At 36.9% G+C, this 22,247-nt stretch overlaps 1 pseudogene; it reads left to right on the forward strand.

The window, feature by feature from the left end:
- Positions 1–4,150: 4,150 nt before the first annotated feature.
- Positions 4,151–5,243, forward strand: LOC101426703 (spermine synthase pseudogene; annotated as a pseudogene).
- The last annotated feature ends 17,004 nt before the right edge of the window (positions 5,244–22,247 follow it).

Below are 22,247 nucleotides of genomic sequence, written 5' to 3' on the forward strand. Positions count from 1 at the left end.
ACACACATACACGGAAGTTGTATGCTCAAAGAAGAAGCTTCCATTATTAGTTTTTCTCACCATATATATTTCCCTGTTTTTAGCCTTGATGCAGAATTAACAATGAATCATAATTCATGAATCTATTTTCCTGGTTCAATCATAAGCATGTCTAATCTACTACAGCTCATGATTAAATGTCTCATTGTGTGTTTCAAGCAGGCTATGTTCCAAACATCACAGTCACTTTCATCCCCTTACATACTCACCAAATTTCTATGGGTACTACATGACTTACAAGGCTCCTCAGACAGACATGATGGTGATGGTCATTTTCAGCCATCTGCATTCAAAGTTTTCCTTGAACTTCCATCAGGGTCTCACAGAGGCAGCCTGGTTTGCCACATTTCCCTCTTTTTTTTTGTTCTTTAGATGGATTAGAAACATAAGAAATATATCACCTTTTGATTTTTTCTTTACAAACTTATAGCAAAGGTAAAGAATGGCTATAATAAATAATATAATGAAAGTCAATTGTATCCATTTGTGTAGATTAAGATGTGGAAGCCAATTAGAAGGGGAGAAGCATTGTAACATGGATGTGATTACATTAATATATCTTTAGCTATGCTCTTGGTGATTATGAGACAAACAGATTTGTAATAATGCTTGCTCTTGTAAGGCATTATGGGAGAAAGCAGTATTAACATTATGCTGGACAAAGTTTGCCAGGTTTCTTTCCATAAATCTTGTGAAAGGGGGGTTACACAAATATGAGAAAAAGTATAATCACATGATACCTTAAATCTCACTGTTAAAGATTCTTGGCATTGTCCTACTCACATAACAGCAGCTTCTAAGGCATCTAACCTAGATATAATTTTGCTATCTATACTAGCTGGAATTAACAGTTCATTCATCACATTGTCCATAGATAAATCTAATTCTTCAGCAGTTTGAATTGAAGCAGTTAGAGCAACAGCAGTGGTATCATCCAGCTCAGCAATGGTTACAATGAAAATTATTGCAGCTATTAAGGTGCCAAGAAAGTGTTTGATTCGCAATTTTTCAAAAACTTCAGCAAGCAGAGAAAGTCCAACTTATCCGGGGTCATGGTCATCTTCAGCTTGAAGGTGGGAGGTTAGAGACCCATTTCAGAGAGGTCCGTAATAAGGCCTTATGTTTCAGGCTGGCAACCAGTGGATTCCTGTAGAAGTAGAAACACAAACATACCCCCATCCCCACGTAATGAGAAAGGTGGGCCCATGCCATTCAGGGCCCAGGTTAGGATCCTTATACCAAACGAGTGGATGGGAATGAGGACGTGAGGGGCTAGAAAAATGCTTTTTTATGGCAGAATGGGAATGAGTATCACGGTTCAAAGAATTTAAGGTATATAAGACTTTTTGTAATTGATCCCATAGGGGGAGATACATATTCCCCCTCCCCCTTTTTAAGATATGTTTTTAAAAGATGGTGTGACAGTTCCACAATAGCTTGTCCTTGTGGATTATGAGGAATGCCAACAATACGTTGAGTACTCAAATCCTGTAAAAACTGTCAAAGAGTCTGTGAAGCATAAGCAGGACCATTGTCAGTTTTTAAAGTGTGGGGATAACCCATGATGGAGAAAGCTTGAAGAAGATGCAAACACACATGAGGTGTGTTCTCCAATGTGTAAAGAAGCAAATAAATAATGTGAGAATGAATTAATGGTAACATGAATATATTTCAATCAACTGCATGAAGAATAATGTGTTACATCCATCTGCCATAATTCATTAGGCTGTAAGCCAAGTGGGTTAACAGCCATTGCAGGTTGTGGTTTGCCAACAGCTTGGCAATTGGCATAGATGTGGACAATTTGTTTACCTTGAGTTAGGGACAAAGGAAGCTGTTTCATGAGAGCTCTGGCATTTTGGTGAAAGAAATCATAAAATAAAAGAGCCTGTTGGAAAGCAAGTGTAGAAGTCATGACTAAGCCATCAGCTTCAGCATTCCCCTCTGTTAATGGTTCTGGTAGAGAAGTGTAAAAATGGATATGAGTAATACAAACAAGGTTAATTTGAGCATCTAAAAGAGATTGGAGGGTAAGAAAAAGCATGTGTAAAACTTTGCTTTGTTTTGGGGGAATTTTTTGATTGCAGAAGGGTCACAACTATGGCAGGAGAGAATCACTGGTGCAGGGTGTTGGTGAAGGGGGCTGTGTGAGAGGGTGCACCTGGGACATACTTTTATGGAATATGAATATGTTCAAGTGGTCATGGGGTGTTGTCTCAGTGATTATAGAACCAAAAATAACTGAAAGAAAATTGAATTCCCATCTTGAGGAGTCCTGCTCCATTGTCCAATAGAGCAGCAACTATCCATTAAGTACATGGGCAATGCCTACTGAGAGAGGACAGACCAATATGTGAGGCCCTTGATATTTATGCTTGAACTTATGAACCTCATTCTTGTGAAATTCAAACTTAATTTAGTATTATACACTGCTTAAGAGTTACCTCCCGAAAGCCCTCTTGTTGCTCAAATGTGGCCTCTCTTTAAGACTACTCAAAATATAAGCTCACTACCTTGCTTTCAATGTGGGATATAACTCCCAGTGAAAAACCTCCCTAGCAATGAGGATTATTACCAAGCACCAACTAATAATGTATTTGGAGAAAGACCTTGACCAAAAGGGGGAAATACTAAATACAGACGGGTTTTTATGGCTAAGATATTTCAAAGAATGTCTGGGGGTCAATTTGGAGGTTACACGTAGGCATGTCTCAGAAGGGTCTCATTGAAATCCACAATAAACTCTGCTGCAAACAGGGGTGCTGTTGCAGGCTCTAGAGACATCTAGACACTATCTGTACGGCAGATAATCTCAGCAATTTGGCAACCTGTCAATGGTTCTTACCTTGGAATATATGCTCCCGAATGTAACAGAGTTAGACTCATTTATAATTTCCCTATACATGGCTCTTCTGCCACTTTTATTTGAACCTATAATTAGCACTATATGCCTTAATTATATGTATTAGAGACTTAAATCTTCTGGCAGTTCTTATGCCATATTAGCCCTGAATCTCAGCAATTTTGCAGACAACACTCACTCTCCAGTTCATTGGACTCTTCCAGGACAACTAGAAAATGATGAAGGACAATGACCATCCCCCCAAAACAGAAAGTATTTACAACTGCAAGGAAGACAGTTCCATTCATCTGTCCCATGGGATCAAAGCCCCTTCTCAATCAGAAACAGTGGGCATCACCACTCTAAAATCCTCAAAACTGAGGAATGAAAAAACATAAGGTGGAAATACAACTATGGACTAAAGTAGACATATTATTATTCTAAAAATGGAAGAACATGTAACATTGATATAAAGGCAGTGGCCACCAGAAGTTCTGAAGAGAAAGATAGGGAAGAATAGCTGTAACAGGGGATATTTTAGGGACATTGGAATTGTTCTGAATGGCATTGCAATGGTAGACCCAGGTCATAATACATTTTGTCAAAACTAGTAAAAATGTGCTGTTCAAAGTGATAACTATAATGTAAATTATTGACTATAGCTAGTGGAAATGCTTCAAAATGTGTTCATCAATTGTAACAAATGTACCACAATAATCAAAGATATGATGAGGGAAAGTGTGGGAAGGGATAGGATGGGGTATTTAAGAATCCCCAAGTATTATCAATGTATCATAAATGTAATCCAAAGATTCTTTAAAAATAAAATTAAGAAAAATCAATTATTTAGGAATAAAGTTAACCAAGGATATAAAGGACCTGTATTCAGAAAACTAAAGAGCATTGCTAAAAGAAGCCAAAAAATACTTAAATAGAAGGAGATTCCATGTTCATGGATTGGAAAATTAAATAAAGTAAAGAAGTCAATTGTATCCAACTGATTCACACATTCCACAGAATCCCAATAAAAATCCCAAAAGCCTTTTTTAAAGAAAAGGAAAAGCCAAATAATAAATTTTATTTGGAAGGTTAACAGGCCCTGAATAGCAAAAATGTCATTAAAAAAGAAGAATGGAGCTGGAGGACTCTCGCTTCCAGACTTTAAAGCATATTACTGGCCTTCGCCTCCCCAGGGTCCGCACACTCCTTGCCAGCTGCAAGCCTGCCACGCTGTGTGGCTCCAGTACCCCCTGGCCGCCTCCCCCAGGTATGGCACAGGCAAAGCACAACATCCTTGACTTCATGCTTGGCACCAAATCTGATGACAAAACCATTCTAAAAGGCCTCCAGTTCATTTTCCAGGAGCACCGGATGACAGAGTCAGTGTATACCTGGCAGGACCATGGCTATTTGGAACCTACATGAAGAAAAATGGCAGCTGTACCAATTTGAAAATTTACCCACATGGATTGGTGTTGCTGGACCTTCACAGTTATGATAACTATGCACAAGGCAAAGAAGAAATTTACAATCTTTTGAATAAAGTAGAAAAAGGATGAAAGACCTGAGTCAGGACAATACTGGAAGGGTGAAGCGATTACCACCCATAGTTAGAGAAGGGGTCATTGACAGATACTGGCGCACTGCTGATTGGTGCCTGGTTGAGTATGATAAAGATGAAGTGGTGTATGATGAAGACTCACCTTATCAGAACATTAAAATTCTACACTTAAAGCAATTTGGAAATATTCTCATCCTTAGTGGGGATGTTAATTTGACAGTGATTTGGCATATGCCCAGGCCACCATGGAAAGTGGAAAGGATTACACTGGCAAAGATGTACTGATTCTGGGAGGTGGAGATGGGGGCATCTTATGCGAAATAGACAAACTGAAACCAATGATGGCCACTATAATAAAGATTGAGCAAATGGTGACTGAAGGGTGTAAGAAATATATACAAAAAACTTGTGGTGACGTCTTAGAAGATCTTAAAGGAGAATGCTATTAGGTTCTAATAGAAGACTGCATTTCTGTACTGAAGAAGTCTGCTCAAAGCTGAGGGGAAGTTTGATTATGTGATAAATGATTTGACAGTTGTTCCAGTCTCCACGTCTCCAGAAGAAGATTCCACATGGGAGTTTCTCAGACTGATTCTTGTCCTTTCAATGAAAGTTTTGAAACAGAATGGGAAATATTTTACACAGGGCAACTGCGTTAATTTGACAGAAGCCCTGTCACTCCATGAAGAACAGCTCGGAGGCCTATCTTATCCCATGGAATTCTCAAAGGAGATCGTCTGTGTCCCTTCCTATTTGGATTTGTGGGTATTTTACACTGTTTGGAAGACAGCTAAACCTTGAAGATTAAGATCACCTAAATCATGAGTTGGGCAAATAGCCATGCTGACTTTTATATGCTGTAGATGACACCAAAACAAGTCAAGCAATTGATTGTGAATTCCTTTAAAGCTTTCTTTTTAATTATTATTTTTAATTTTAAAAAAGCAGATGGAAAATGTTGATGAGCTAGGGTGTTATTTTTTGAAAGTCAGCTAAAGGATGATTAAACAGCCCAATGAAGGCTGCTCAATACACTGAACTCCTAGAATGTGATTTTTGTTACTTTTTATTTCTGTGTGGGCTTTTTTGCTTTGGTTTCAGTAAGCCTTCATTTCGGATGGTAGAAAGAATTAAAATCATTGCTTTGTTCTTGAGAAAAGTTCTTGATAGTGTTTCTTGTAAAAAATTGATTTAGATATTGAAATTTGATGCTTATAAGAGTTAAAAAATGAATAGCATCCCTTCAATTAAAACTACAAAACAGAAAAAATAAATAAATTATATTACTTAGCTACAATGGTAAAAACAGCATGGTACTGGGACAAAGACAAACAGATTGACCAAGAGAACTGAATTGATATATAGAAATAGATTCTCACATCAACATTCAAGTGATTTTTGACAAGGTTAAGTCTACCCAGCTGGGCAAGAACAATCTATTCAACAAATGGAGCTGGGAGAACTGGATATCCATATGAAAAAGAAATAAAGAGAACCCCTATCTTGCATCTTATACAAAAATTTACTCAAAATGGATCAAGGACTTAAATATAAAAGTGACAACCATAAAACTCAGAAAAAATACAGGAAAACATCTTCAAGATCTTCTGGTAGGTGGTACATTCTTTTTTTTTTTCTCTGAGTATACTTTTTAATTTAGTTTTGACTTTTGAAACATATAAATGTATAACATTTAAAAAACAAATTACATTGAAAGGAAGTCAAAGCAATGTCTAAAATTGAAAACAAACAAATGAATTTAAATGTATGTCAAAGGTAACTGAAACACAGAGCCAAGAATTATTTCAAGTAGCTTATGAACATGGTACTCAGACTATACTGAAGTAAAAAAAAAAACCAAAGAAATCTTAAACAGGAAACTAGACTTGGCCCAATGAATAGGGCGTCTGCCTGGTGGTACATTCTTAAAACTTAATCCAAAGCAGGAGCAGGAGAAGAAAACAAAAATTGATAAATGGGACCTTCTCAAAATAAAATACTTTTGTACCTCAAAAGACTTTGTTTAAAGGGTGAAAAGGAAGCTGACGCAGTGGTAGAAAATATTTGGCAACCACATATCCCATAAGGGTTGTGTGTGTGAGTGTGTTTATATGTAAATGTGCATATATTTTAATGTTTTTTAATTGAAGAAAAAATTGTACATTTCAGATAAATTAATAAATGAAAGCCCCATGTTCTTACTAAGATAATATAATTCATTTATAAATATATATTTGTAAATAGTATCATAGTAATTTTGGGTTGCTATGTTATTTCCAATCTTCTGCTATTTTTTTATTTATTTAATTTTAATGTTAAATTTAAAAAAATATGAGGTCCCCATATAGCCCCATGCCCTCAACCCACTCTTCCCCCATCAACAACCTCTTTCATCATCGTGGCACATTCATTGCATTTGATGAATACATTTTGGAGCACTCTGCACCACATGGATAGTGGTTTGGATTGGAGTTACACTCTCCCCCAGTCCACCCAGTGTGCCATGGGAGGACACACAATGTCCAGCAACTGTCCCTGCAGTACCACCCAGGACAACTTCAAGTCCTGAAAATGCCCCCACATCATATTTCTTCTTCCCTCTCCCTACCCTCAGCAGCTACCATGGCCACTTTCTCCACATCAATGCTACATTTTCTTCCATTACTAATCACAATAGTTCCAGAATAGAATATCAGTAAGCCCACTCTAATCCAAAATCTATTCCTCCATCCTGTGGACCCTGGCATGGTTATGTCCACTCCAACTCTATATTGAGAGGGGACTTTGATTTCACATGGATGATGGATGCAATTCTCCTGTTTGCAGTTGTCGGCACTCTTGGCTCCCTGGTTTGGTGGTTCATCTTCTTCACCTCTCTGTTAGCTTCCTGGAGTAAGTCCAATAAACCAGAGGATAGGAGTTACAGGTCTATTGAGGCTCAGGGCCTGGCTATCACATGGACAGTCCAGAGATTCAGGTCCTCTCAGCATACACCAAACCCTAGTAAAAGTAACAGAAGAGGCTTGTGAACAAAGATCACATTTGAGTTCAACTCCATCACACTCAAGAAAACAAGTTCCAAATTTGGGTCAAGTGACATGGCACTGAACTTCATCTTCCATGACCATAGAACCTGTGGGTCTCTGTAACCCTCAGAAGAACCAATACCTGGGCTTGTAACTACTTTGGCTGCCTCTGGGACCCTGCTGTGTGTGCACAAGAGCGACCCTTCTGATGACCTCCTGACTCTTTTTGGAGACTCATAGCCATATAAACTAATTTGTCCTTTCCATTTCCCCCTTGTATTCAAGGTCAAAATGCATTTTTGACACCTGAAATTATATGTATTCTGCTGGTTTGAGTTGACCCTTTTATTCAAGGTCTGTTTCTAGTTGCATCATCAGCTTTTACTTGGTAGTAATCCCTCAGCACCAGGGAGGCTCATCCCTTGGGAGTCATGTCCCATGCTGGGGGGAAGGTAATTCATTTATATTCTGAGTTTGGCTTCAAGACAGGCCACATTTGAACAATATCGAGGCTCTCAGGAGGTAATTCTTAGGCACTCTGCAGGCCTAGTTCTTTTAATTTTCATTTTATTTATTATTTATTTATTTCTCTCCACTTCACCTCCCACCCCAGTTGTCTGTTCTGTGTCCATTTTCTGCGTGTTCTTCTTTGTCCACTTCTGTTGTTGTCAGCAGCATGGGAGTCTGTGTTTCTTTTTGTTGCATCATCTTGTTGTGTCAGCTCTCCTTGTGTGTGGCACCATTCCTGGGCAGGCTGAACTTTCTTTTGCACTGGGCAGCTCTCCTTACAGGGTGCACTCATTGTGCATGGGGCTCCCCTATGAAGGGACACCCCTGTGTGGCAGAGCAGTCCATGCCACATCAGCAGTGCATGTGGGCCAGCTCCACATGGGTCAAGGAGGCCAGGGGTTTGAAACACAGACCTCCCATGTGGTAGACGGATGCCCTATCCACTGGGCCAAGTCTGCTTCCCTAGGCTTAGTTCTTATTTCAGGCATACAGGCTCACAAGCATAGTCATTAGTATCAAGGGCTCATTTTTGGACCATCCTTCTTTATTGGTCTTAGCCATTGAACCTGGGCAATTGTTGCTGTGCCATTGGGGAATGTTATAGAGTTCCATTGACTAGGAACTCAGCACTCCCTCAGTTGTCATTTTTAACTATAACCACATGAAAATATCCAAATATTCTTATGCACCCTGTATACATGCCCTGGAGAATTCACTTCCAATCATGTGAGCCCTATCAATAACATCCCACATCAGTATTCCTCCCCTGCCATATTTGCACCTCTCAGTCATCCAAAACATTTTCAAAAATGAAACCTAATATATTGCCAGGTTCTATTAATAGTAAAATGGGATATAGTGATGAGTTTAAAAGGTAGATATATAATACATATTATATTAGAAAAATTAAAGTAAAAATAAATTGGGGTATCAAAAAACTAAAAAATTAAAAAGCTTTGTTTTTTATGTTTTGCCTTTTATCACTACTGTAAGTGTTGTCCTGTATGTACAGTGGCAAGGCAATTTCTTCCATTTTGTCCTCAGTGTCTACATCCTTTCTTTTTTCTTTTCTTTCTAGTTGTTAAGTTTGTCTTCACAAAAGTTTTAGATCACAGTAATTCATATATACAATATATGGTACTCCCACATATCCAGCATCAAACACTTTGTCCCTTCCCTAGCAATGATCTTTTTACATGTTCATATTATATTTGCTGCAAATGATGTATAGATACTGAGGCAATAGCTTTCAAACATGGTTACAATTGGGTTTACATTATGGTTTACATTTTAGCCTATAAGCTTTTATAAATTTTGGGTGTAATTTAACATGTCCTATATCCATCTTTGCATAATCTTGTGGAACACTTCCACCTCCCCACAGTTACACTGATTCCATCTATTCAATACCTCTTTCCCCCTCCCCTCAGGTCCCTCAGTGACAATCAATCTTCATTACTTGAAGGAGCATATTCAGTGATACTTGCAACAATATTGAGGACTTGACATGCCTTAACCCACTGGGAGCCCCAACTCTCTCGAGAGATATAAGTCCCTCTATTTGAGAACATCAGTCCTCCCCAGAATATGGGTATACCTTCACTCTAATTGTATGGGTCTCCATCCAATGATGACATGATGACAAAATGAGCACTCACACACTCCCTAGAAGCCTTCCCTGTGTCAAATTCTCCCCTTTAAGTATCTTAAACAGGTAACCTTCCTTATTATATTTTCAAAAAAGTTTTCTCAACATTATACTTTCAACCACATACCTGACAATCTCCTAAGTTCAAAGTTCCCCCCACTCTCCCTTATTTCTTGGGCCATCTTACCCATCCTCCCTTCCCTACTCTCCCTCAAGCCCACAAAGCCCCTCCCAAAGTTATCCCTATACCCCCATTTTATCCTTTCCCTGTACAAATACTTACCTCCAGCTTATCATAGATTCCACCCAGGTAGGTGTTGGCTCACAACCTTCCTCTACCCCCCAAATTATTTTAAGCCTATCACCCAATCTCTAGCTCTCTGAGATAGCTTAGTTCACTTATTTCATATCAGTGAGGTCATGTCGTATTTTTCTTTCAATGCCTGGGTTGCTTCACTAAACATAAGGTTCTCAAGATTCATCCACGTTATCACATGTGTTTGTAGTGTATTCGTTCTTATAGCTGAGTAGTATTCCATTGTATGTATACACCACATTTTATTTATCCATTCATCTGCTGATGGGCATGTGGGTTGATTCCAACTGTTGGCAATAGTGAATAGTGCTGCTATGAACATTGGTGTGCATATATCAGTTTGTGTCCTTGTTTTAATTTCAGCTGTGCATATGCCAAGCAGTGGAATTGTTGGGTCATATGGCAAATCTATAGCTATTTTTATGAGAAACTGCCAAACTCTCCTCCAGAATGGCTGTATCCTTCTGCATTCTCAACAGCAGTGGGTGAGTGTTCCCATTCATCCACATCCTCTCCAGCACTTGTAGTCTTCTGGTTTTTTCATAGTTACCAATCTTATGGGAGTAAGATGGTATCTCATTGTAGTTTTGATTTTCATTTCCCTAACAGCTAATGATTCTGGCATTTTTTCATGTTGTATTTCTTCTTTGGAGAAGTGTCTGTTCAAACTTTTTCCCAGTTTTAAAAGGGTTGTTTGTCTTTTATTTTCAAGATATAGGAGTTCTTTATATATGAAGGATATTAGTCTCCTCTCAGATATATGATTACCCAATATTTTCTCCCATTGTGTAGGCTCTCTTTCCACTTTCTTAGGAAACTCCTTTGATGTGCAGAAGGCTTTAATTTTGAGGAAGTCCCATTTATCTATTTGTTCTTTTGCTACTTGTGCTTTTGGTGTGAAGTCCATGAAGCCATTTCTTATTAAAAAGTCCTATAGATGCTAGTTTTTCTAGTTCATTAAAGAATGCTGTGCTGATTTTTACTGGGATTGCATTAAATGTGTAGATCAGCTTTGGTAGGATAGACATCTTAATAATACTTAGTCTTCCTATCTATGAACAGGGAATATTCTTCCATTTATTTAAGTCTTTTTTATTTCCTTGAACAATGTTGTGTAATTTCCTGTGTACAAATTTTTAAAATCTGTAGTTAAATTTATTACCAGGAATTTGTTTTTTTTAATTTACTGTTGTAAATGGTATTTTTTCTTGATTTCCTCCTCAGATTTTTTATCACCAGTGTACAGAAATGCTACTGATTTTTGTGGATTGGTCTTATAATCTGTGACTTTACTGAACTCATTTGTGAGTTCTAGAAGCTTTCTTGTAGAATTCTTAGTGCTTTCTATGTATAGAAACATGTCATCTGCAAATAATGAAATTTTGAATTCTCCTTTTCCAATTTGGATGCTGTTTATATCTGGTTCTTACCTGAGTGCTCGATCAAGTACTTCTAAGACAATGTTAAGTAGAAGGGGTGATAGTGGGCATCCTTCTCTTGTTCATGATCTTAGAGGAAAAGATTTTATGATTTCACCATTGTTAAATGATGTTAGTTGTGGGTTTTTCATATATATCTTTTATCATGTTCAGAATATTTCCTTCTATTCTCATCTTTTGCAGTGTTTTTATCAAGGAAGTGTGCTGAATTTTGTCAATTGCATTTTCTGCATCTATAGATATGATCATGTGCTTTTTTCCCTTCAATTTGTTTATATGGTGTATTACATTAATTGATTTACTTATGTTGAAACATCCTTGCATACCAGGAATGAATCTCACTTAGTCATGGTGTATAAGTCTTTTAATGTGTTGTTGAATATGATTAGCTAGTATTTTATTGAGGATTTTCATGTCTAGGTTCATTAGAGAGATTGGTCTGTAGTTTCCTTTCATGTGTTGCCTTTGTTTGGCTTTAGTACTAGGGCAATGTTTGCATCATAGAATGCATTAGGCAATGTTCCTTCTGTTTCAATTTTTTGGAAGAGTTTCAGCAACATTGGTGTTAGATTTTTCTGGAAAGTTTTGAAGAGTTCACTTGTGAAGCCGTCTGGCCTAGGGCTCTTCTTATTTGGGAGGTTTTTAATGACTGATTCTCTCTTTACTTGTGATGTTTTTTTTTTTTATATCATCAATTTCTTCTTTCATCAATGTAGGCTGCCTATGTGTTTCTAGGAATCTGTCCAATTCCTCTAAATTGTCTTTCTTGTTGGAATATAGTTTTTCAAAGTATCCTCTTATGATAGTTTATTTCTCTGTGATTGGTGGTGATAACTCCTTTCTTATTTCTTATTTTGTGTATTTGCATCTTCTCTCTTTTTTCTTGGTTAGTCTTGCTAAGGGTTTGCCAATTTTATTGAACTTCATGAAGAAACAGTTCTTCAATTTGTTTATTTTTTCAAGTGCTTTCTTATGTTCTATTTCATTTATTTCTGCTCTTCTCTTTGTTATTTCTTTCTTCTTCCTTTGGGGTTGACTTCTTGTTTCTTAATAATTCCTCCATCTATGCAGTTAGTTCTTCAATCTTAGCACTTTCTTCTTTTTGATGTATGAATTTATGGCTATAAATTTCCCTCTCAATACAACTTTTGCTGCATCCCATAAATTTTGATATGCTTTGTTAAAATTTTCATTAGTTTCAAGGTACTTTTTGATTTCTTTTGAGATTTTCTCCTTGACCCTATGTTTTTCTAAGAGTGTTCTGTTTAATTTTCATATCTTGGTATGAAATCTGAGCCTCTGGCCCTTGCAGATTTCCAGCTTCACTCCATGGTGGATAGAGAAATTATTTTGTATGATTTCAATCTTTCTGAATTCATTGGTTCTTTCTTTGTGGCCTAGCATATTGTCTATCTTGGGGAATGATCCATGTGCACTTGAGAAAAATATATATCCTGCTGTATTTGGGTGTAATGTTCTGTATATGTCTACTAGGTCCATCTCCTCTAATATACTCTTCAAAGATTTTCTTCCTTTATTGATTCTCTTTTGAGATGTTCTGTCCAAAGGTGATAGTGGTGTATTAAAGTCCCCCAATATAATTGTAGAGACATCTATTCTTTCACTTAGTTTACCAGTGTTTGCATCAGGCATTTAGAGGCACTCTTGTTAGGAGCATAAATGTTTATGATTCTTCTTTCTTCTTGAAGATTATCCCTTTCACTAATATGTAGTGTCAACCTTTGTCTCTCACAATTGTTTTGCATTTAAAGTCTATTTTGACTGATATTGGTATAGCTACTCCTGCCTTTTTTGGTTATTGTTTGCTTATAAGATTGTTTTCCAGCCATTCATTTTCAACCTCCATGAATCCTTGGGTCTAAAATGTGTTTCTTGTAGACAGCATATAGATGGGTCATATTTTCTTATCCAATCTTCCATTGTGAGTTTTTGACAGGTGAGTTTAATCCATTGACATTTAGTGTTATTACTTTCAAGTAATTATTCATATTAGCCATATTTTCTTTGGATTTGTGTTTGTCATATTTTGATTTTTTTTTTCTTTTTGCCTTTTTAGTTGCTCTTATATTCTCCATCTCTGCCTCTCCTGTTTTTTTTTTTTCTTCCTGCAGAACTCCCTTTAGTATTTTTTGAAGGGTAACATTCTTGTTGGGATTCTCTCATATTTTCAGTTTATCTGTGAATATTTTGAACTCTACATCATTTTTTGAATGCTACCTTAACTGGATAGAGTATTCTTGGTTGGAATTTTTTTCTTTTAGTACCTTGACTATGTCATACCACTATCTTCTTGCCTCCATCGTTTCAGATGAGATATCAGCACTTAATCTTATGGAGCCTCCTTTGTATATGATGGTTCTCTTTTCTCTTGATGCTTTTAGAATTTTCTCTTTGTCTTGAGCATTGGATAATTTGACAAGTATATATGTCTTGGGGTAGGCCTGTTGGCGTTTATGGTGTTTGAGGTGCATTGTGCTTCCTGGATATGTACATCCATATCCTTCAATAGATTTGGGAAGTTTTCAGCCATTACTTCCTCCAACGCCCCATCTATCTTATTTCCCTTTTCTTCACCTGCTGGGATGCCTATAATGCATATGTTTGTGCATTTTGCATTGTCATTCAGGTCCCTAATCCTGACTGGATTTTTTCTATATTTTTGTCAATCTATTCTACTATCTGTTTGATTTCAGATGTACTGTCTTCCACATCACTAATTCTCTCCTCTGCCTCTTCTAATCTGCTATTATTTGCTGAGAGTGTATTTTTGAATTCTTGAATTTTGCTGTTCATCACCATCATATCCATTATCATTTTGCCTATGATTGCAATTTTTTCTGTATTCTCTCCAAGTGTTTTTTTTTTTCATATTCTTAATCTCTTCCTTCACTTCATCGAATTGGTCACTAATATATGTTTTGAGAGCTTTAATTACTTGTTTGATGTTCTGCTTCTCTTCCTGGCTTTTTGTCTGTTCATTGGATTGGACCATGTTTTCCTGATTATTATTTTGGTTTGTAGCTTTTTGTTGCTGTCTCGTCATCATTGTATCTTGATGGGTTTAATCAGTTCCTTCGACTCTTGGTCTAATCTTGGGGTTTAATTAGTTGTGTTTTTTTTTGCATATGTGTTATATCTTCTCTTTGTTCCTTTGTTCTCGTTATTCTATTTTCTTGCTGTTGGCTAAGTTTGCTTCAAGGAGAATATTAGGGCCAGGGAAAGCAAAATGAGTAAGAAAAGAAAATTTATAATTGTAGTATTGACAGTAAATATTAACAGAGAAACCATGTAAGATCTAGGAGAATGGATATTAGACTCATGTAAGCTGTGTAGAGTTATAAGAGTAAGTAAAATAGAGTACCTATAGTGTGACAGTCATCTGAATATGGGGAGAATATAGTATGAATTAAAAGGCCATTGTTTTCATGAGAGAGGGAAAGTGAAAAGAAAGGACAATAATTAAAGAGTGATTAAAAGACTGAAAACAGAACAAAGGTATTAGAAATAAAAAGTCCAAAAATTTGGGCCCAAACAAAGAGAGGTGGAATGTAAGAGAAACGATAAATGATGGAGGATAGAAAGATGTAGAGGAAATGGAATAGCGTTGTTGGCCAAGGTCAATACACACAGAAAAGAGGAAATAGAAGATGAGGAAACACAGGAGATGTGAAGTGCTTTTTTTAAATAATATAATATAAATAAATATAAATAAATATATTTTATGTTTTATAATATAATATAAAAAATAAAATAAAAAAGAAGAGCAAGGAAGAAAAAGAAAAAAGGGGGGAAGCAAGCAAGACAAGAAAAAGTGAAAAAGAAATGAAAAGGAAAAGGACATTTTGGGGGTAAAGAGGAAGGAAAAACCAGAAGAAAAACCAAAAACAACACCAAAAAACTCAAAGTTTCAAGCTATAAATCCTCTTTTCAGTTAAATAAAATGCTTAGGAATGTGACATTCCTCCTTTCTCCCTTCCTCACTTCCTTCTCTCCCAGGGCAGTAGGAAAGCTGCATGAGGGGCCCATTAGTAGATTCAAGTGGGTCCTTGATGAACCAACTCAACACAGAAGACAATGACTCTTTATTTCCAGCTAGAGAACACCTACTCCTCACCAGGAACCCCAAATATGCTATTGGAAGCTTGGAAAGCATGTCTTACAGTCCCTGCCCCTTAGGTGTACTAGGGTAGGGTTAATTGATATTCTTACCTATCCTACTCCCAGACCAAGTTTCCTGTCCCAGGGCATTTAGGTAAATTGGACTTTCTCTGGAGATTTGCCTCTCCTTTCTTCCCCGGCTCTCCCCAAGCCAGCTGGATGCTCCTCCAAGCTCAAAAAAAAGGGGGGTGAGAACCAGAAAATTGAACCTGCTCACCTAGCCCCTCCATGTCTCCCATCAAATCTCTCACACTCTCAGAGTCAATCCAAAACTGGAGGGCTAAAGCAATCACAGACCTCAGGGAGCACTGGATTTGGGAATGGGAAGTCCAGGATATTGTGGACTGAGTGTATGTGGGTTTGTGGAGCATGTTCTATGGGGGCTTAGGAGACACGGACCCGGGAACCGCAAATCTGGGAAACACAGAGCTTGGGAATGCCACCACAGAACCAAGTTTTCAGGGAATGCTGTAGCTGCCAGCCCTAGGGGGAAGGGTCCCACCCACAACTTCTGACCTCCGTGTCAGAAACCCAAAATTCTACCTCTATCAAGCACCACTTCTGTCATTGTCTCTCTAAATCAATGTCCAGACACCTCCTGCCCTGCAAGCCCCTGAAACAGCCCACTCTGGCAGGACTCCAACCACCCCCCCAGCTGCTTCTTTGCAGGAGAGATCATGAGGTCCACTAACTCAGACACCATCTTGCCCCACCTCCAACCCCCATAAGAGTTTAATATCCACAATATATAAGGAAATCATACAACTCAACAGAAAAAGATAAATTATCTGATTTTAAAGTGGGCAAAAGTCTTAAAAAGACAATTTTCCAAAGATTAAATACAAATGGAAAAAAAAACACATGAAAAATTGGTGACCATCACTAGCAATTAGGGTACATTTTATGTAATCTAAATGTCTTAAAAATAAAATAAATAAAAACTACAATGAGATACCATTTCCCATATATTAAACTGGCCACTATTAAAAAGTTGGAAAACTGTAAACATTGGAGAGGACGTGGAGTGATATGAATGCTTATTCACTGTTCTTGGGAATGTCAAATGGTACAGCCACTGTGGTGGATTGTTTGGCAGTTCTTAGGGAAGTAGAATATAGTCATGCCATGTGACATGGCAATATCATTGCAAGGTATATACCTAGAAAAAATAAACACAGTGACATGAACAGGCATCTTTACACAAGTGTTCATAGTAGTAATAGTAATAGCTAAAAGTTGGAAACAACCCAAATGTCCATTAACTGATGAATGGATAAACAAATTGTGGTGTATATAAACAATGGAATATGCAGTGTTAAGAAGAAATGAAGTCATGAAGCATACGACAACATAGGTGAATCTGCAGGACATTATATTGAGTGAAGCAAACCAGACACAAAAGAACAAATACTGTATGATTGTTCTTTTATGAACTAAATATATTGTGCAAAGTCATGGAGTTAAGAATATAGGTCACAAAAAAGCAGAATGAAGGTAGAGCATGGAAAGCTGATGGCTAATCTGTGCATAATTGGTTAATAAGTTGTCTATAAATGTTTGGAAATTAATGGAAATTTTGAGAGCACATCATTGGTCTTTGTAAGTAGCAGAACTCTTATATGGGTATGATGGTGGTTGAAAGGGAAAGTCTAAGGACATTTATATTACTAGAAGGAAAACTAATAAATATAACAAGGGACTGTATAAAATAGTGAAACTTCATGTAAAATATGATTATTGGTGTTATTGCATATATATGACTATTTTTACAAAATAGAAATTCAAATAAACTAAAGAAAAGGAAAGAGAAAAGCAGCTATGTCTGGTAAGGGAAGCACAGAGATATTGAGAGGGGTGAGGATTCTTTTTGTTTTGTTGGTTGGTTGGCTTTTGTTTTTTATTATTATTATTACCAGAATAATGAAAATGATCTAACAATGATTGATGTGATGATTGCACAACTGTGTGATTATATATGAATACCAATAGTATTCCTTGGATGGACTTATGCTTTATTATGTATAAATAAATTTGATTCATTAAAGAAACAAAAACAAAATAAAAAAATAGAGCTTTATCCTTGCATAAAGATAGACATATTGACCAATGGAACTGAATCATGAATTCATAAAATAGACCTTCACATCTATGGTCAAGTGACTTTTGCCAAGTTTGTCAAAGCCACACACCTGGGTCAAAACATTCTATTAAACCCATGGTACTAGAAGAACTGAATATCCATAACCTAAAGAAATAAAGAGGACTCCTATCTCACATTTTATAAAAAAGTAACTCAAATTGGACCAAAGACCTAAATATAGAAGCTTGAGCAGAGCAGGTATAGCGCAGTGGTTGAGCACCTGCTTCACATGTACAGGGTCCCAATGTCAATCCCAGGTACCTCCTAAAAATTGAACACTTTTGTGCTTCAAAAGCCTTTCTCCAGAACTTGAAAAGGCATCCTACTCAATGGGGGGGGGGAAATATTTGGAAGCCACATATCCAATAATAGTTTGCTTTCATGATATATATAAAGAGATCTTACGACTCAGTGATAAAGCAATAACTCAATTAAAAAATGGGCAAAAGAGTTGGAAAGCCATTTTCCCAAAGAGGAAATACAAATGGTAAAAAGGAAAATAAAAGATGTTAAACACTAATAGCTATGAGGGAAATTCAAAACAAAGCTACAATAAGGAGCAAGCTTCCAGGAAGATATCATTTGGGAAGGTAGGCAGGGCTCATCTCTCCTGCAAAAACAGTGGAGTAGAGGCATAAACTATCTGAGGGAGTGGCTTGGGGATCTGCAGACTAGGAGAAAGAGTGACATGTGCATCATCCAGGAGGGAGTTGGGAAAGATAGTTAAAGGGGCTGACGACAGAACCATGAGTAACTAGTCCCCATGCCTGGGAACAGTCCCCATACCACACCTTGAGGTGAATAGCCTTAGTAAAGCCCATGGCTGATGGTTGCCAGCTGAGAAAGGAATGGATATATTCCTCTCTGGGAAGAGGGAGGGTGCAGCATAGAGTGGAGTGTGGTTTATTTTCAGCAAGTTTAAGAAGCAGGTTTCAATTTTGAATCATTGCTCTAACTGGCTCAGAAACATAAACCAGTAGATTTTGAAAGAATCACCTCCGTGGAAAGGTTTGTCAAAGAATGCCTTCTGCTGGCAGGCTGGGAAAGTGAAACTGTCTTTCACAGAGGTTGTACCATTCTATATTCCCACCAATAGTGAAGGAATGTTTCTATTTCTCTACATTCTCTTCAGCACTTTTAGATTTGTTTTAATAATTGCCATTCTAGAACATGAGAAATGTTATCACATTATGGTTTTTATCTGCAGTTTCCTAATAGAGATACTGAATATCATTTCATGTGCTTTATGGCCACTTGTTTTACCTCTTTGTAAAAATGTCTATTCAAGTCTTTCGCCCATTTTTTATGGCTTTACTTGTTTTATTTTATCATTGACTTGTAAAATCTCTTTATACATCATGAATATAAATCTCTTATCAGGTAAGTGGTTTCAAAATATTTTCTCCAATTGAGTAGGCAGCCTTTTAATTTTCTTGGCAGTGTCTTTTGAAGGACAAACATGTTTAATTTGGAAGTGTTTCCATTTACCTATTCTCATTGTTCATGTTTTGTGTTTAAGGTTTAAGAGAGTACTGTCTAACATGCAATCTTGAAGTTGTTTCCATACATTTTCTTCTAGAAGTTTTATGGTTGGAAATTTTATATTTAGGTCCTTGGTCAATTTTGAGTTAATTTTTGTATAACATATGAGACAAGGGTTTGCTTTCTTTCTTTTGGATGTGGATATCCTCTTCTCCCAGCAAAATTTGTCAAGTAGACTGTTCTGGACCAGCTGGGTGGTTTGACTGGCTTGACAGAAATGACTTGAATGTAGACATAAGGGCCTATTTCTAAATTCTTGATTGGTCAGTATGTCTATCCTTGATCAATATGGCTATCTTTATGCAAGTACCATGCTCTTTTATCCCTGTAGCTAAGTAATATGCTTTAAAATCGGGAAGTAAGGATCCTCCAAATTTGTTCTTCCTTTGAAAGGTTATATTTGGACTTTCAAGACCCCTTATTCTTCCAAACTTTTTTTCCTCTCTTTAATTTTTTAATGGAACATTAAAAAAATATAAGAGGTCTACATATACCACCCCACTCCCCTCAACCCAACCCTCCCACATCAACAACCTCTTCCACCATCGTGGGACTTTCATTGCATTTGGTGAATACATTCTGGAGCACTGTTGCACCGCATCGATAATGGTTTACATTGTAGTTACACTCTCCCCCAGACCACCCTGTGGGCCATGGCAGGACATACAATGTCCAGCATCTGTCCCTGCAATACCACCCAGGATAATTCCAAGTCCTGAAAATGATCCTAGCCAAATAAATTTGATAATTGTTTTTTTTTAAATTTCTTACGAAAAGGGCTGTTGGGATTTTTATTGGAATTCTGTTGAATCCATAATTTAATTTGGGTAGAATTGACATCTTAATGATAATTTGTCTTCCAAATCATGAACATGGACTGCCCTTTATTTTGTATTGCTCTTCTTTGGTTTATTTTAGCAATGTTTTGTAGTTTTCTGAATACAGGTCTTTTATGTCCTTGTTTAAGCTTATTCCTGAACATTTGATCGTTTTAATGTCTATTATAAATAGAAGTTATTATCTCACTTCCTGCTCAGTTTGCTCGTCAGTAGTGTATTGAAATTCTATTGATTTTTTGCATATTAATCTTGTATCTTGCCAATTTCCTGGCAAGATAATTAGTTGTGGTAGTTTTTCTGTGGATTTTTCAAGATTTTTAAGATATAGGAGAGTGTCATTAACTAATAGTAAATGTTTTACTTCTCCCTTTCCTATATGGTTGCATATTTTGATGTGCTAGTGCTTGAATGATAGATTTCTTTGTAATAACTCCCCAAATATGTAATAAGGGAAATGAAACCATCAAATTCATAACTACTTTTATATAATTTTTTTTCACAGGCTTTCCTTGATACTAGTGACAAGTCTCATGGATTCCCTCGTGGGTGGGAAACACAATGCAGTGACAGGATTCATTCCACTGGGATTAACAGATGAACCAAATCTTCAGGTCATCCTCCTTGTAGTCATCCTATGCATCTACCTGGTGGCCATTTCTGGCAATCTCTGCACAATCTCTCTTATCAGTCTCTTCTTAGCTCCATCATCCTATGTATTTATTCCTGAGTCACTTGGCTTTTACTGACATAGGCTGTTCATCTTCTATTACATCAAATGTGCTTGTAAACTTCCCGGTGGATAGAAATACAATCTCCTATTTTGGATATGCCATTCAGCTTGATTCAGTTGTCTTCCTTGAGGTAGCTGACTGCTTCCTTCTGGCTGCTATGGAATATGATCACTCTGTGACAATCTGCAACCCATTACTTTATTCATCCAAAATGTCCTCACAGGTCTGTGTCCAGTTACTCTCTGTGGCTTAGGTAGGTGGTTTTCTCAATGCTTCCTTGTTTATGCTTTCCTTCTTTTATTTATTCTGTGGATCAAATAACTTCTTCTGTGATTTTGCTCCTTTAGTTAAACTTTCTTGTTCTGATATTAGCTTTCCTGCAGTTGTTCCTTCATTTTCAGTTGAGTCTGTCGTTGTGATCACAGTGTTTGTTATAGTCATTTTCTATGCCTACATCCTTTTCACCTTTCTGAAGATGTGCTCCTCTGCAGGATGCCACACAGTCTTCTCTACCTGCATCTCCCACCTCACTGTTGTTAGTCTAGTCTGTTCTATGGTACCATTACATTTGTTGTTTAAAAATATGCTTTTTTATTTTGTTAAAAGATACTTAGATTCTATAAATGTTACATAAAAATATATGGGATTGCATAAAATGCAAATACTGGCTGTATTTTATTTCTTGCCCTTGCCTAATTACTCTATCTAGTACATTGAGCAAAATATTAAATAAGTCTATTGATGGTGGGGCCCCAGCGATTAGGGAAATGCAAATCAAAACTAAAATGAGATATTCCATATCTATTAGAAGGGTTGCTAAAAAGTCAGAAAACTGTAAATGTTGGAAATTATATTGAGAGATAAGAATGGTTATTCACTGTTGGTGGGAATGTAGAATGGTTCAGACATTGTGGAGGGTGGTTTGCCAGTTCCTAACGAAGATGAATATAGACATACCATGGCACCCAACAATACCATTGATAGGTATATACCCAAGAGAAATGAGAGCAGCAACACGAATAGACATTTGCATACTGATATTCGCAGCAGGATTATTCATGATAGCCAAAAGTTGGAAACAAGCCAGGAGTCCATCAACAGATGAATGGATAAACAAATTGTGTTCTATACACATGATGGAATATCATTCGGTGGTAAGAAGAAATAAAGTCATGAAACATATGACAACATGGAAGAACTAGGAGGACATTATGTTGAGTGAAGCAAGCCAGACAAAAAGGACAAATACTGTATTATTGCCCTACTCTTAACTAAATCCATTATGTGAAATATAAATATATTATGTGAAATATAAAAATGGGTAAAATGGTACATACAAACCAGGTTTCTTTTCAGCTGAACAAATTTGGGTTAATACTACAAAATATTAGTATCAGGCAATAAAAAAGACATGAGGAAATGAATGAAGACATGG

Source organism: Dasypus novemcinctus, chromosome X (genome assembly GCF_030445035.2).
Source record: "Dasypus novemcinctus isolate mDasNov1 chromosome X, mDasNov1.1.hap2, whole genome shotgun sequence".
In the NCBI taxonomy this organism is placed as follows: domain Eukaryota; kingdom Metazoa; phylum Chordata; class Mammalia; order Cingulata; family Dasypodidae; genus Dasypus; species Dasypus novemcinctus.